Genomic DNA, 13,620 nt, shown 5'->3' on the forward strand with positions numbered 1-13,620 from the left:
TTAAACCTTGCCCCTCTCTCCTTAAACCTGTGGCCCCCCCGCGTAATTGACTCTGGGAAGAAAGCTTCTGACTCTGTCCCTCGTCATCTTGTAGGCTTCTATCAGGTCTCCCCCCCTACAACCTCCAGTGAGAACAAACCCAAGTTTCTCCAACCTCTCCTCATAAGTAATGCCCTCCATCACCAGGGCCACATCTTTTCTGTAACCCTCTCCTAAGCCTCCACACCCTTCTGGTAGGCCAGAATTGAACTCTATATTCCAAGTGCGGCCTCACTAAGGTTCTATAACGTGACTTGCCAATTTTTAAACTCAGTGGCCCCGGCCGATGAAGGCGAGCATGCCGTATGCCTTCTTGACCACCTTCTCCACCTGCGTTACCACTTTCAGTGACCTGTGTATCTGTACGCCCAGATCCCTCTGCCTATCAATACTCTATGTACCTGTACGCCCAGATCCCTCTGCCTATCAATACTCTGTGTACCTGGACGCCCAGATCCCTCTGCCTATCAATACTCTGTGTACCTGTACGCCCAGATCCCTCTGCCTATCAATACTCTTGTGTATCTGTACGCCCAGATCCCTCTGCCTATCAATACTTTTGTGTACCTGTACGCCCAGATCCCTCTGCCTATCGATACTCTCCATACCTGTACGCCCAGATCCCTCTGCCTATCAGTACTCTGTGTACCTGGACGCCCAGATCCCTCTGCCTATCAATACTCTGTGTATCTGTACACCCAGATCCCTCTGTCTATCAATACTCTGTGTACCTGTACACCCAGATCCCTCTGCCTATCAATACTCTGTGTACCTGTACACCCAGATCCCTCTGCCTATCAATACTCTTCATACCTGTACGCCCAGATCCCTCTGCCTATCAATACTCTTCATACCTGTATGCCCAGATCCCTCTGCCTATCAATACTCTGTGTATCTGTATGCCCAGATCCCTCTGCCTATCAATACTCTGTGTACCTGTACACGCAGATCCCTCTGCCTATCAATACTCTGTGTACCTGTAAACCCAGATCCCTCTGCCTATCAATACTCTGTGTGCCTGTACACCCAGATCCCTCTGCCTATCAATACTCTGTGTGACTGTACACCCAGATCCCTCTGCCTATCAATACTCTGTGTACCTGTACACCCAGATCCCTCTGCCTATCAATACTCTGTGTACCTGTACACCCAGATCCCTCTGCCTATCAATACTCTGTGTACCTGTACGCCCAGATCCCTCTGCCTATCAATACTCTTGTGTATCTGTACGCCCAGATCCCTCTGCCTATCAATACTCTGTGTACCTGTACGCCCAGATCTCTCTGCCTATCAATACTCTGTGTACCTGTACGCCCAGATCCCTCTGCCTATCAACACTCTGTGTACCTGTACGCCCAGATCCCTCTGCCTATCAATACTCTGTGTACCTGTACACCCAGATCCCTCTGTCTATCAATACTCTGTGTACCTGTACGCCCAGATCCCTCTGCCTATCAATACTCTGTGTACCTGTACACCCAGATCCCTCTGCCTATCAATACTCTGTGTACCTGTACGCCCAGATCCCTCTGCCTATCAATACTCTGTGTATCTATACACCCAGATCCCTCTGCCTATCAATACTCTGTGTACCTGTACACCCAGATCCCTCTGCCTATCAATACTCTGTGTACCTGTACACCCAGATCCCTCTGCCTATCAATACTCTGTGTACCTGTACACCCAGATCCCTCTGCCTATCAATACTCTGTGTACCTGTACACCCAGATCCCTCTGCCTATCAATACTCTGTGTACCTGTACACCCAGATCCCTCTGCCTATCAATACTCTGTGTGCCTGTACGCCCAGATCCCTCTGCCTATCAATACTCTGTGTATCTGTACGCCCAGATCCCTCTGCCTATCAATACTCTGTGTACCTGTACGCCCAGATCTCTCTGCCTATCAATACTCTGTGTACCTGTAAACCCAGATCCCTCTGCCTATCAATACTCTGTGTACCTGGACGCCCAGATCCCTCTGCCTATCAATACTCTGTGTACCTGTACGCCCAGATCCCTCTGCCTATCAATACTCTGTGTACCTGTACACCCAGATCCCTCTGCCTATCAATACTCTTCATACCTGTACGCCCAGATCCCTCTGCCTATCAATACTCTGTGTACCTGTACACCCAGATCCCTCTGCCTATCAATACTCTTCATACCTGTACGCCCAGATCCCTCTGCCTATCAATACTCTGTGTACCTGTACACCCAGATCCCTCTGCCTATCAATACTCTGTGTACCTGTACACCCAGATCCCTCTGCCTATCAATACTCTGTGTAGCTGCACGCCCAGATCCCTCTGCCTATCAATACTCTGTGTACCTGCACGCCCAGATCCCTCTGCCTATCAATACTCTGTGTACCTGTACACCCAGATCCCTCTGCCTATCAATACTCTGTGTACCTGTACTCCCAGATCCCTCTGCCTATCAATACTCTGTGTACCTGTACGCCCAGATCCCTCTGCCTATCAGTACTCTGTGTACCTGGACGCCCAGATCCCTCTGCCTATCAATACTCTGTGTACCTGTACGCCCAGATCCCTCTGCCTATCAATACTCTGTGTACCTGTACACCCAGATCCCTCTGCCTATCAATACTCTGTGTACCTGTACGCCCAGATCCCTCTGCCTATCAATACTCTGTGTACCTGTACACCCAGATCCCTCTGCCTATCAATACTCTCTGCATCTGTACGCCCAGATCCCTCTGCCTATCAATACTCTCTGCATCTGTACGCCCAGATCCCTCTGCCTGTCAATACTCTTCATACCTGTACGCCCAGATCCCTCTGCCTATCAATACTCTGTGTACCTGTACACCCAGATCCCTCTGCTTATCAATACTCTTGTGTATCTGTACGCCCAGATCCCTCTGCCTATCAATACTCTGTGTACCTGTACACCCAGATCCCTCTGCCTATCAATACTCTGTGTACCTGTACGCCCAGATCCCTCTGCCTATCAATACTCCGTGTACCTGTAAACCCAGATCCCTCTGCCTATCAATACTCTGTGCACCTGTACGCCCAGATCCCTCTGCCTATCAATACTCCGTGTACCTGTACACCCAGATCCCTCTGCCTATCAATACTCTGTGTACCTGTACGCCCAGATCCCTCTGCCTATCAATACTCTGTGTACCTGTACGCCCAGATCCCTCTGCCTATCAATACTCTGTGTACCTGTATGCCCAGATCCCTCTGCCTATCAATACTCCGTGTACCTGTAAACCCAGATCCCTCTGCCTATCAATACTCTGTGTACCTGTACGCCCAGATCCCTCTGCCTATCAATACTCTGTGTACCTGTACGCCCAGATCCCTCTGCCTATCAATACTCTGTGTACCTGTGCGCCCAGATCCCTCTGCTTATCAATACTCTGTGTACCTGTACGCCCAGATCCCTCTGCCTATCAATACTCTGTGTACCTGTACGCCCAGATCCCTCTGCTTATCAATACTCTGTGTACCTGTACGCCCAGATCCCTCTGCCTATCAATACTCTGTGTACCTGTACGCCCAGATCCCTCTGCCTATCAATACTCTGTGTACCTGTACGCCCAGATCCCTCTGCCTATCAATACTCTTCTGCCATTTACTGTACATTTCCGATCTATATTCGACCTTCCAAAGTTCATTCCCTCGCATTAGTCCGGATTAAACTCCATCTGCCATCCCTTCGCCCAAGTTTCCAACCGGTCTATGTCCTCCAATGCTCCTCATCGCCCTCCCCAGATTCACCAGCCTTTGTATCATCCGCAAACCAGGTCCACTTCCCTCCAAGTCATTTTACAAACGGCAGAGGCCCCAGCACTGATCCCCGAGGATCGTCACTTGTCACAGCCCTCCACTCAGGAACCTCTGCTACCCTCTGACCGAGCCAGTCCTGTACCCAGCTTGCCAGCTCCCCTCCGATCCCCTGCGATGCCATCTCCTGCCCCAGGCTGCCACGAGGGACCTGAGGCAGTTTGTCAAAGTCAACTCTCCGTTAATTACGGTGTTGCTTTGTTAAAAGTTCCTGGTCCTTGAAGTAAAATACCTTGTTGATTATTCAGTTAGCGCGAGTGTCAGACCTCGAGCTAATGAATCTTACGGTGCAACGTACAGCGGGTTAGCACTGCTGCCTCACTGCGCCAGGGACCCGGGTTCGATTCCCCGGCTCGGGTCTCTGCATGTGTGGAGTCTGCACATTCTCCCCGTCTCTGCGTGGGTTTCCTCCGGGTGCTCCAGTTTCCTCCCACTCTCCAAAGATGTGCAGGTTAGGGTGGATTGGCCGTGCTAAATTGTCCCTTAGTGTCCAAAGATGTGTAGGTTAGGGTGGATTGGCCGTGCTAAATTGTCCCTTAGTGTCCAAAGATGTGTAGGTTAGGGTGGATTGGCCGTGCTAAATTGCCCTTTAGTGTCCAAAGATGTGTAGGTTAGGGTGGATTGGCCATGCTAAATTGCCCTTTAGTGTCCAAAGATGTGTAGGTTAGGGTGGATTGGCCATGCTAAATTGCCCTTTAGTGTCCAAAGATGTGTAGGTTAGGGTGGATTGGCCGTGCTAAATTGTCCCTTAGTGTCCAAAGATGTGTAGGTTAGGGTGGATTGGCCGTGCTAAATTGCCCCTTAGTGTCCCAAAGATGTGTAGGTTAGGGTGGATTGGTCGTGCTAAATTGCCCCTTAGTGTCCCAAAGATGTGTAGGTTAGGGTGGATTGGCCATGCTAAATTGTCCCTTAGTGTCCAAAGATGTGTAGGTTAGGGTGGATTGGCCGTGCTAAATTGCCCCTTAGTGTCCAAAGATGTGTAGGTTAGGGTGGATTGGCCATGCTAAATTGTCCCCTAGTGTCCAAAGATGTGTAGGTTAGGGTGGATTGGCCTTGCTAAATTGTCCCTTAGTGTCCAAAGATGTGTAGGTTAGGTTGGATTGGCCGTGCTAAATTGCCCCTTAGTGTCCAAAGATGTGTAGGTTAGGGTGGATTGGCCATGCTAAATTGTCCCCTAGTGTCCAAAGATGTGTAGGTTAGGGTGGATTGGCCATGCTAAATTGTCCCTTAGTGTCCAAAGATGTGTAGGTTAGGGTGGATTGGCCGTGCTAAATTGTCCCTTAGTGTCCAAAGATGTGTAGGTTAGGGTGGATTGGCCGTGCTAAATTGCCCCTTAGTGTCCAAAGATGTGTAGGTTAGGGGGATTGGCCGTGCTAAATTGTCCCTTAGTGTCCAAAGATATGTAGGTTAGGGGGGATTGGCCATGCTAAATTGCCCCTTAGTGTCCAAAGATGTGTAGGTTAGGGTGGATTGGCCATGCTAAATTGTCCCTTAGTATCCAAAGATGTGTAGGTTAGGGTGGATTGGCCGTGCTAAATTGCCCCTTAGTGTCCAAAGATGTGTAGGTTAGGGTGGATTGGCCATGCTAAATTGTCCCTTAGTGTCCAAAGATGTGTAGGTTAGGGTGGATTGGCCATGCTAAATTGTCCCTTAGTGTCCAAAGATGTGTAGGTTGGGGTGGATTGGCCGTGCTAAATTGTCCCTTAGTGTCCAAAGATGTGTAGGTTAGGGTGGATTGGCCATGCTAAATTGTCCATTAGTGTCCAAAGATGTGTAGGTTAGGGTGGATTGGCCGTGTTAAATTGTCCCTCGGTGTCAGGGGCACTAGCTAGGGTAAATACTTAGGGTTGTCGGGAGAGGGCCTGGGTGGGATTGTGATCGGTATTGAATGGCCGAATGGTCCCTTTCTACTCCGAAGGGATTCTATGTAAAGGGGATGAGCCTGTCTGTGGTTGTACCAATAGGCTAATTCAGGACTAGGCCCGAGATGGGGCCTAACCGTTTCCTGCCCTGTATCTGTGCGTGGTGCCTGTTTTGTGTGTGTGAGTTGTAGATGGACAATAGGCTAATTCAGAAGTAGGCCCGAGATGGAGCCTAACCGTTTCCTGCCCTGTATCTGTGCGTGGTGCCTGTTTTGTGTTTGTGTGTGTGTGAGTTGTAGATGGACAATAGGCTAATTAAGAAGTAGGCCCGAGATGGAGCCTAACCGTTTCCTGCCCTGTATCTGTGCGTGGTGCCTGTTTTGTGTCTATGTGTGGAGTTGCAGATGGACAATAGGCTAATTCAGGACTAGGCCCGAGATGGAGCCTAACCGTTTCCTGCCCTGTATCTGTGCGTGGTGCCTGTTTTTTGTGTGTGTGTGAGTTGTAGATGGACAATAGGCTAATTCAGGACTAGGCCCGAGATGGAGCCTAACCGTTTCCTGCCCTGTATCTGTGCGTGGTGCCTGTTTTGTGTGTGTGTGAGTTGTAGATGGACAATAGGCTAATTCAGGACTAGGCCCGAGATGGGGCCTAAGCGAGAGGCCCTGTTTCTGTGCGTGGTGCCTGTTTTGTGTGTGTGTGTGTGTGTGAGTTGTAGATGGACAATAGGCTAATTCAGAAGTAGGCCCGAGATGGAGCCTAACCGTTTCCTGCCCTGTATCTGTGCGTGGTGCCTGTCTTGTGTGTGTGTGTGTGAGTTGTAGATGGACAATAGGCTAATTCAGGACTAGGCCCGAGATGGGGCCTAACCGTTTCCTGCCCTGTATCTGTGCGTGGTGCCTGTTTTGTGTGTGTGTGAGTTGTAGATGGACAATAGGCTAATTCAGAAGTAGGCCCGAGATGGGGCCTAAGCGAGAGGCCCTGTCCCCAGTTGTCGACGTGGCCCATTTTTTTCTTTCGAAACCCCCCCCCCTTCATCTCTCCCTCTTTGTCCTGACCTCTGTCTCTCCCTCTGCCTCACACACACACCCAAAAGAATGATTCATCGGTGAAAATGAGAGCGATTATGCAAATTTCAGAAGGGAAACTAGCTGGGAGGAATCTGGGCCGCTCTCTCTGACCTTTCGGTTTGGAGATGAGGAGTTAACAAGGAAATAAAGTCACTTGGATAATGTCACACTGATAGGATTACTAAGAAGAGAAAGCCTGTGGCCAATTTCCAAAGAATCTCTGGGATCTTGGCCAATTCTACGCTCCAGATCAGTAGAAACTTCATACCTTAAGAGTTGTTTCAGATTTTAATCTTCCCGTAGCCCTGTATCGATCCCCAAACTAATCCCACTGCCCCGCTCTCTCCCCATAGCCCTGTATCAATCCCCAAACTAATCCCACTGCCCCGCTCTCTCCCCATAGCCCTGTATCAATCCCCAAACTAATCCCACTGCCCCCGCTCTCTCCCCATAGCCCTGTATCAATCCCCAAACTAATCCCACTGCCCCGCTCTCTCCCCATAGCTCAATCCCCAAACTAATCCCACTGCCCCGCTCTCTCCCCATAGCTCAATCCCCAAACTAATCCCACTGCCCCCGCTCTCTCCCCATAGCCCTGTATCAATCCCCAAACTAATCCCACTGCCCCACTCTCTCCCCATAGCCCTGTATCAATCCCCAAACTAATCCCACTGCCCCGCTCTCTCCCCATAGCCCTGTATCAATCCCCAAACTAATCCCACTGCCCCCCACTCTCTCCCCATAGCCCCGTATCAATCCCCAAACTAATCCCACTGCCCCGCTCTCTCCCCATAGCTCAATCCCCAAACTAATCCCACTGCCCCGCTCTCTCCCCATAGCCCTGTATCAATCCCCAAACTAATCCCACTGCCCCGCTCTCTCCCCATAGCTCAATCCCCAAACTAATCCCACTGCCCCGCTCTCTCCCCATAGCTCAATCCCCAAACTAATCCCACTGCCCCCGCTCTCTCCCCATAGCTCAATCCCCAAACTAATCCCACTGCCCCGCTCTCTCCCCATAGCCCTGTATCAATCCCCAAACTAATCCCACTGCCCCGCTCTCTCCCCATAGCTCAATCCCCAAACTAATCCCACTGCCCCCGCTCTCTCCCCATAGCCCTGTATCAATCCCCAAACTAATCCCACTGCCCCACTCTCTCCCCATAGCCCTGTATCAATCCCCAAACTAATCCCACTGCCCCGCTCTCTCCCCATAGCCCTGTATCAATCCCCAAACTAATCCCACTGCCCCCCACTCTCTCCCCATAGCCCTGTATCAATCCCCAAACTAATCCCACTGCCCCCGCTCTCTCCCCATAGCTCAATCCCCAAACTAATCCCACTGCCCCACTCTCTCCCCATAGCCCTGTATCAATCCCCAAACTAATCCCACTGCCCCGCTCTCTCCCCATAGCCCTGTATCAATCCCCAAACTAATCCCACTGCCCCGCTCTCTCCCCATAGCCCTGTATCAATCCCCAAACTAATCCCACTGCCCCGCTCTCTCCCCATAGCCCTGTATCGATCCCCAAACTAATCCCACTGCCCCGCTCTCTCCCCATAGCCCTGTATCAATCCCCAAACTAATCCCACTGCCCCCGCTCTCTCCCCATAGCCCTGTATCAATCCCCAAACTAATCCCACTGCCCCACTCTCTCCCCATAGCTCAATCCCCAAACTAATCCCACTGCCCCCGCTCTCTCCCCATAGCCCTGTATCAATCCCCAAACTAATCCCACTGCCCCACTCTCTCCCCATAGCTCAATCCCCAAACTAATCCCACTGTCCCGCTCTCTCCCCATAGCTCAATCCCCAAACTAATCCCACTGCCCCGCTCTCTCCCCATAGCCCTGTATCAATCCCCAAACTAATCCCACTGCCCCGCTCTCTCCCCATAGCTCAATCCCCAAACTAATCCCACTGCCCCGCTCTCTCCCCATAGCTCAATCCCCAAACTAATCCCACTGCCCCGCTCTCTCCCCAAATTGGGGAGAATGTGGGACTCACTCCCACGGGGAGCAGGGAGAATCTCACCCTTCTCCAACCTTGTGAGTCCACCAGCCTAGGCCTGGTATCAGCCTGGACAACCTTCTCTGAACCACGCTGGGTACAGACTACCTTCTTGGCCTGGTTGGTGGAAAATAGGAGAAGGACGAGGCCATTCAGGCCATCGTGCCTGCCCTGCTATCCATCATGGCTGATCTTCCAACTCATCAGCCTCATCCTGCTTCCTCCCCTTAACCTTTGACCCCATTCGCCCCCCCAATCCCTCAGACCCCCTCCTGGCTCTGAAATCCCCCCTCCCTCGCTCGTCCCAACTCCAGCCAAGACAATCCCAACCTGGTCACTCTCCTCTCCTCGTACGTCCGCACCGCCCCCCCCCTCCTTGGAATCAGCCTGGGAAACCCTTCGCTGCCCACCCTCAAGACCGAGAACATCCTTCCTCAAGGAAAAGAGACCCAAAACTGAACCATAGGAACCCTACAGCGCACAAGGAGGCCCTTCGGCCCATCGAGTCTGCACCGAACACAATCCCACCCAGGTCCTACCACCATATCCCTACATATTTACCCACTAATCCCTCTAACCTACACATCCCGGGATACTAAGGGACAATTTAGCACGGCCAATCCACCCTAACCTACACATCTTTGGGACACTAAGGGACAATTTAGCACGGCCAATCCACCCTAACCTACACATCTTTGGGACACTAAGGGACAATTTAGCACGGCCAATCCACCCTAACCTACACATCTTTGGACACTAAGGGACAATTTAGCACGGCCAATCCACCCTAACCTACACATCTTTGGACACTAAGGGACAATTTAGCACGGCCAATCCCCCCTAACCTACACATCTTTGGACACTAAGGGACAATTTAGCACGGCCAATCCACCCTAACCTACACATCTTTGGACACTAAGGGACAATTTAGCATGGCCAATCCACTCTAACCTACACATCTTTGGACACTAAGGGACAATTTAGCACGGCCAATCCACCCTAACCTACACATCTTTGGACACTAAGGGACAATTTAGCACGGCCAATCCACCCTAACCTACACATCTTTGGACACTAAGGGACAATTTAGCACGGCCAATCCACCCTAACCTACACATCTTTGGGACACTAAGGGACAATTTAGCACGGCCAATCCACCCTAACCTACACATCTTTGGACTGTGGGAGGAAACCGGAGCACTCGAAGGAAACCCACGCAGACACGGGGAGAATGTGCAGGCTCCACACAGACAGTGACCCGAGCCGGGAATCGAATCCAGGCTCCCTGGTGCTGCGAGGCAGCAGTGCTAACCCCACTGTGCCACCGTGCTGCCCTCCCACAGTGCGGTGCAGACTCGATGGGCAGAGTGGCCTCCTACGGCACAGTTGGGATTCCACTCCATGTTTCCGCTGAGATGTAGAAATTTACATTTCCGGAAATCACTCTGAATCCTTTGGAGTTGAGGGAGTCCGTGCCTCATGTTGAGGTCACACAGTGTGGCGTGTTGGTTCAGTCTGAGCAGACAGAGTGCTGATCTCACCGTTCAGAGAGATCATTCTCAGGTCACACACACACACACACACCATCCCCTGTTCACAGGCAGTGTGTAAAAGGTCAGGTACTGTGTGTGTGTGTGTCACTGCCGGCCTGACTCACACAGTACAGAGGGAGTGCCGCACTGTGGGAGGGTCGGTGCTGAGGGAGTCCCGCACTGTGGGAGGGTCAGTGCTGAGGGAGCGCCGCACTGTGGGAGGGTCGGTGCTGAGGGAGTCCCGCACTGTGGGAGGGTCGGTGCTGAGGGAGTCCCGCACTGTGGGAGGGTCGGTGCTGAGGGAGTCCCGCACTGTGGGAGGGTCGGTGCTGAGGGAGTCCCGCACTGTGGGAGGGTCGGTGCTGAGGGAGTCCCGCACTGTGGGGAGGGTCAGTGCTGAGGGAGTCCCGCACTGTGGGAGGGTCAGTGCTGAGGGAGTCCCGCACTGTGGGAGGGTCGGTGCTGAGGGAGTCCCGCACTGTGTGAGGGTCAGTGCTGAGGGAGTCCCGCACTGTGGGAGGGTCGGTGCTGAGGGAGTCCCGCACTGTGGGAGGGTCAGTGCTGAGGGAGTCCCGCACTGTGGGAGGGTCAGTGCTGAGGGAGTCCCGCACTGTGGGAGGGTCGGTGCTGAGAGAGTCCCGCACTGTGGGGAGGGTCGGTGCTGAGGGAGTCCCGCACTGTGGGAGGGTCAGTGCTGAGGGAGTCCCGCACTGTGGGAGGGTCGGTGCTGAGGGAGCGCCGCACTGTGGGAGGGTCGGTGCTGAGGGAGCCCCGCACTGTGGGAGGGTCAGTGCTGAGGGAGTCCCGCACTGTGGGAGGGTCGGTGCTGAGGGAGTCCCGCACTGTGGGAGGGTCGGTGCTGAGGGAGTCCCGCACTGTGGGGAGGGTCGGTGCTGAGGGAGTCCCGCACTGTGGGAGGGTCGGTGCTGAGGGAGTCCCGCACTGTGGGAGGGTCGGTGCTGAGGGAGTCCCGCAGTGTGGGGAGGGTCGGTGCTGAGGGAGTCCCGCACTGTGGGAGGGTCGGTGCTGAGGGAGCGCCGCACTGTGGGAGGGTCGGTGCTGAGGGAGTCCCGCACTGTGGGAGGGTCAGTGCTGAGGGAGTCCCGCACTGTGGGAGGGTCGGTGCTGAGGGAGCCCCGCACTGTGGGAGGGTCGGTGCTGAGGGAGCCCCGCACTGTGGGAGGGTCGGTGCTGAGGGAGTCCCGCACTGTGGGTGGGCCAGTGCTGAGGGAGTCCCGCACTGTGGGAGAGTCGGTGCTGAGGGAGTCCCGCACTGTGGGAGAGTCGGTGCTGAGGGAGTCCCGCACTGTGGGAGGGTCAGTGCTGAGGGAGTCCCGCACTGTGGGGAGGGTCGGTGCTGAGGGAGTCCCGCACTGTGGGAGGGTCGGTGCTGAGGGAGTCCCGCACTGTGGGAGGGTCAGTGCTGAGGGAGTGCCGCACTGTGGGAGGGTCAGTGCTGAGGGAGTCCCGCACTGTGGGAGGGTCAGTGCTGAGGGAGTCCCGCACTGTGGGAGGGTCAGTGCTGAGGGAGTCCCGCACTGTGGGAGGGTCGGTGCTGAGGGAGTCCCGCACTGTGGGAGGGTCGGTGCTGAGGGAGTCCCGTACTGTGGGAGGGTCAGTGCTGAGGGAGTCCCGCACTGTGGGAGGGTCAGTGCTGAGGGAGTCCCGCACTGTGGGAGGGTCAGTGCTGAGGGAGTCCCGCACTGTGGGAGGGTCAGTGCTGAGGGAGCGCCGCACTGTGGGAGGGTCGGTGCTGAGGGAGTCCCGCACTGTGGGAGGGTCAGTGCTGAGGGAGTCCCGCACTGTGGGAGGGTCGGTGCTGAGGGAGTCCCGCACTGTGGGAGGGTCGGTGCTGAGGGAGTCCCGCACTGTGGGGAGGGTCAGTGCTGAGGGAGTCCCGCACTGTGGGAGGGTCGGTGCTGAGGGAGTCCCGCACTGTGGGAGGGTCAGTGCTGAGGGAGTCCCGCACTGTGGGAGGGTCGGTGCTGAGGGAGTCCCGCACTGTGGGAGGGTCAGTGCTGAGGGAGTCCCGCACTGTGGGAGGGTCGGTGCTGAGGGAGTCCCGCACTGTGGGGAGGGTCGGTGCTGAGGGATCTGGAACCTGTGGAGGGGGTATGACGGGAATGGCTTGGTGCGGTGTTGCTGAGATGGAGAGTGTGGAACGGGAGCTCAGAGATCCCAGGAATTGGGTAGTGTTGGAATGAGAGAGGGAGAGTGGAAGTGGTCAGGGAGTAGTGGGATAGATACTTCCTTCCGACTGGCAAGTAATACGACACTTTGACAACAAGTGATGCCTGTTTCTCCTAAACCCGGACGCTACTAATGCCATAGCCGCAGAGAGCTTGGCCACCAAGTCATCATTGGCCCCCTCCACCTACTCCCCTGCTGATACCCAACACATAATGTCAGTATTTAACAGCACTAATTACTAACTGGGTTTCAAAACCGTAACACGGATTAAAACAGCCCTTCCTGACTTTATTTCTCTCTCTCTCTCTTTCTCATCCTGGATTTGTGAGTCACACATATGTGGATTCGAACCCACCTCCCCGCACACCCCCCCCAACACACACACACACACACACACACACACACACACAAACATCCTGGCAAAGAGAAGGTTCATCCCCAGACCTTCTAATGTGCTGTGGAACCGTCACCCAGAGGAGAGAGGGGGAAAGGACAGTGTATCTAACGCACTGTGACACCCGGTCCCAGAGAGGGGGAAAGGACAGTGTATCTAACGCACTGTGACACCCGGTCCCAGAGAGGGGGAAAGGACAGTGTATCTAACGCACTGTGATACCCGGTCCCAGAGTGGGGAGAAAGGACAGTGTATCTAACGCACTGTGACACCCGGTCCCAGAGTGGGGGAAAGGACAGTGTATCTAACGCACTGTGACACCCGGTCCCAGAGAGGGGGAAAGGACAGTGTATCTAACGCACTGTGACACCCGGTCCCAGAGAGGGGGAAAGGACAGTGTATCTAACGCACTGTGACACCCGGTCCCAGAGAGGGGGAAAGGACAGTGTATCTAACGCACTGTGACACCCGGTCCCAGAGAGGGGGAAAGGACAGTGTATCTAACGCACTGTGACACCCGGTCCCAGAGTGGGGGAAAGGACAGTGTATCTAACGCACTGTGACACCCGGTCCCAGAGTGGGGGAAAGGACAGTGTATCTAACGCACTGTGACACCCGGTCCCAGAGAGGGGGAAAGGACAGTGTATCTAACGCACTGTGACACCCGGTCCCAGAGAGGGGGAAAGGACAGTGTATCTAACGCACT

Source organism: Carcharhinus amblyrhynchos, unplaced genomic scaffold (assembly GCF_965287045.1).
Source record: "Carcharhinus amblyrhynchos unplaced genomic scaffold, sCarAmb.v2.hapA scaffold_688, whole genome shotgun sequence".
Classification (NCBI taxonomy): Eukaryota; Metazoa; Chordata; class Chondrichthyes; order Carcharhiniformes; family Carcharhinidae; genus Carcharhinus; species Carcharhinus amblyrhynchos.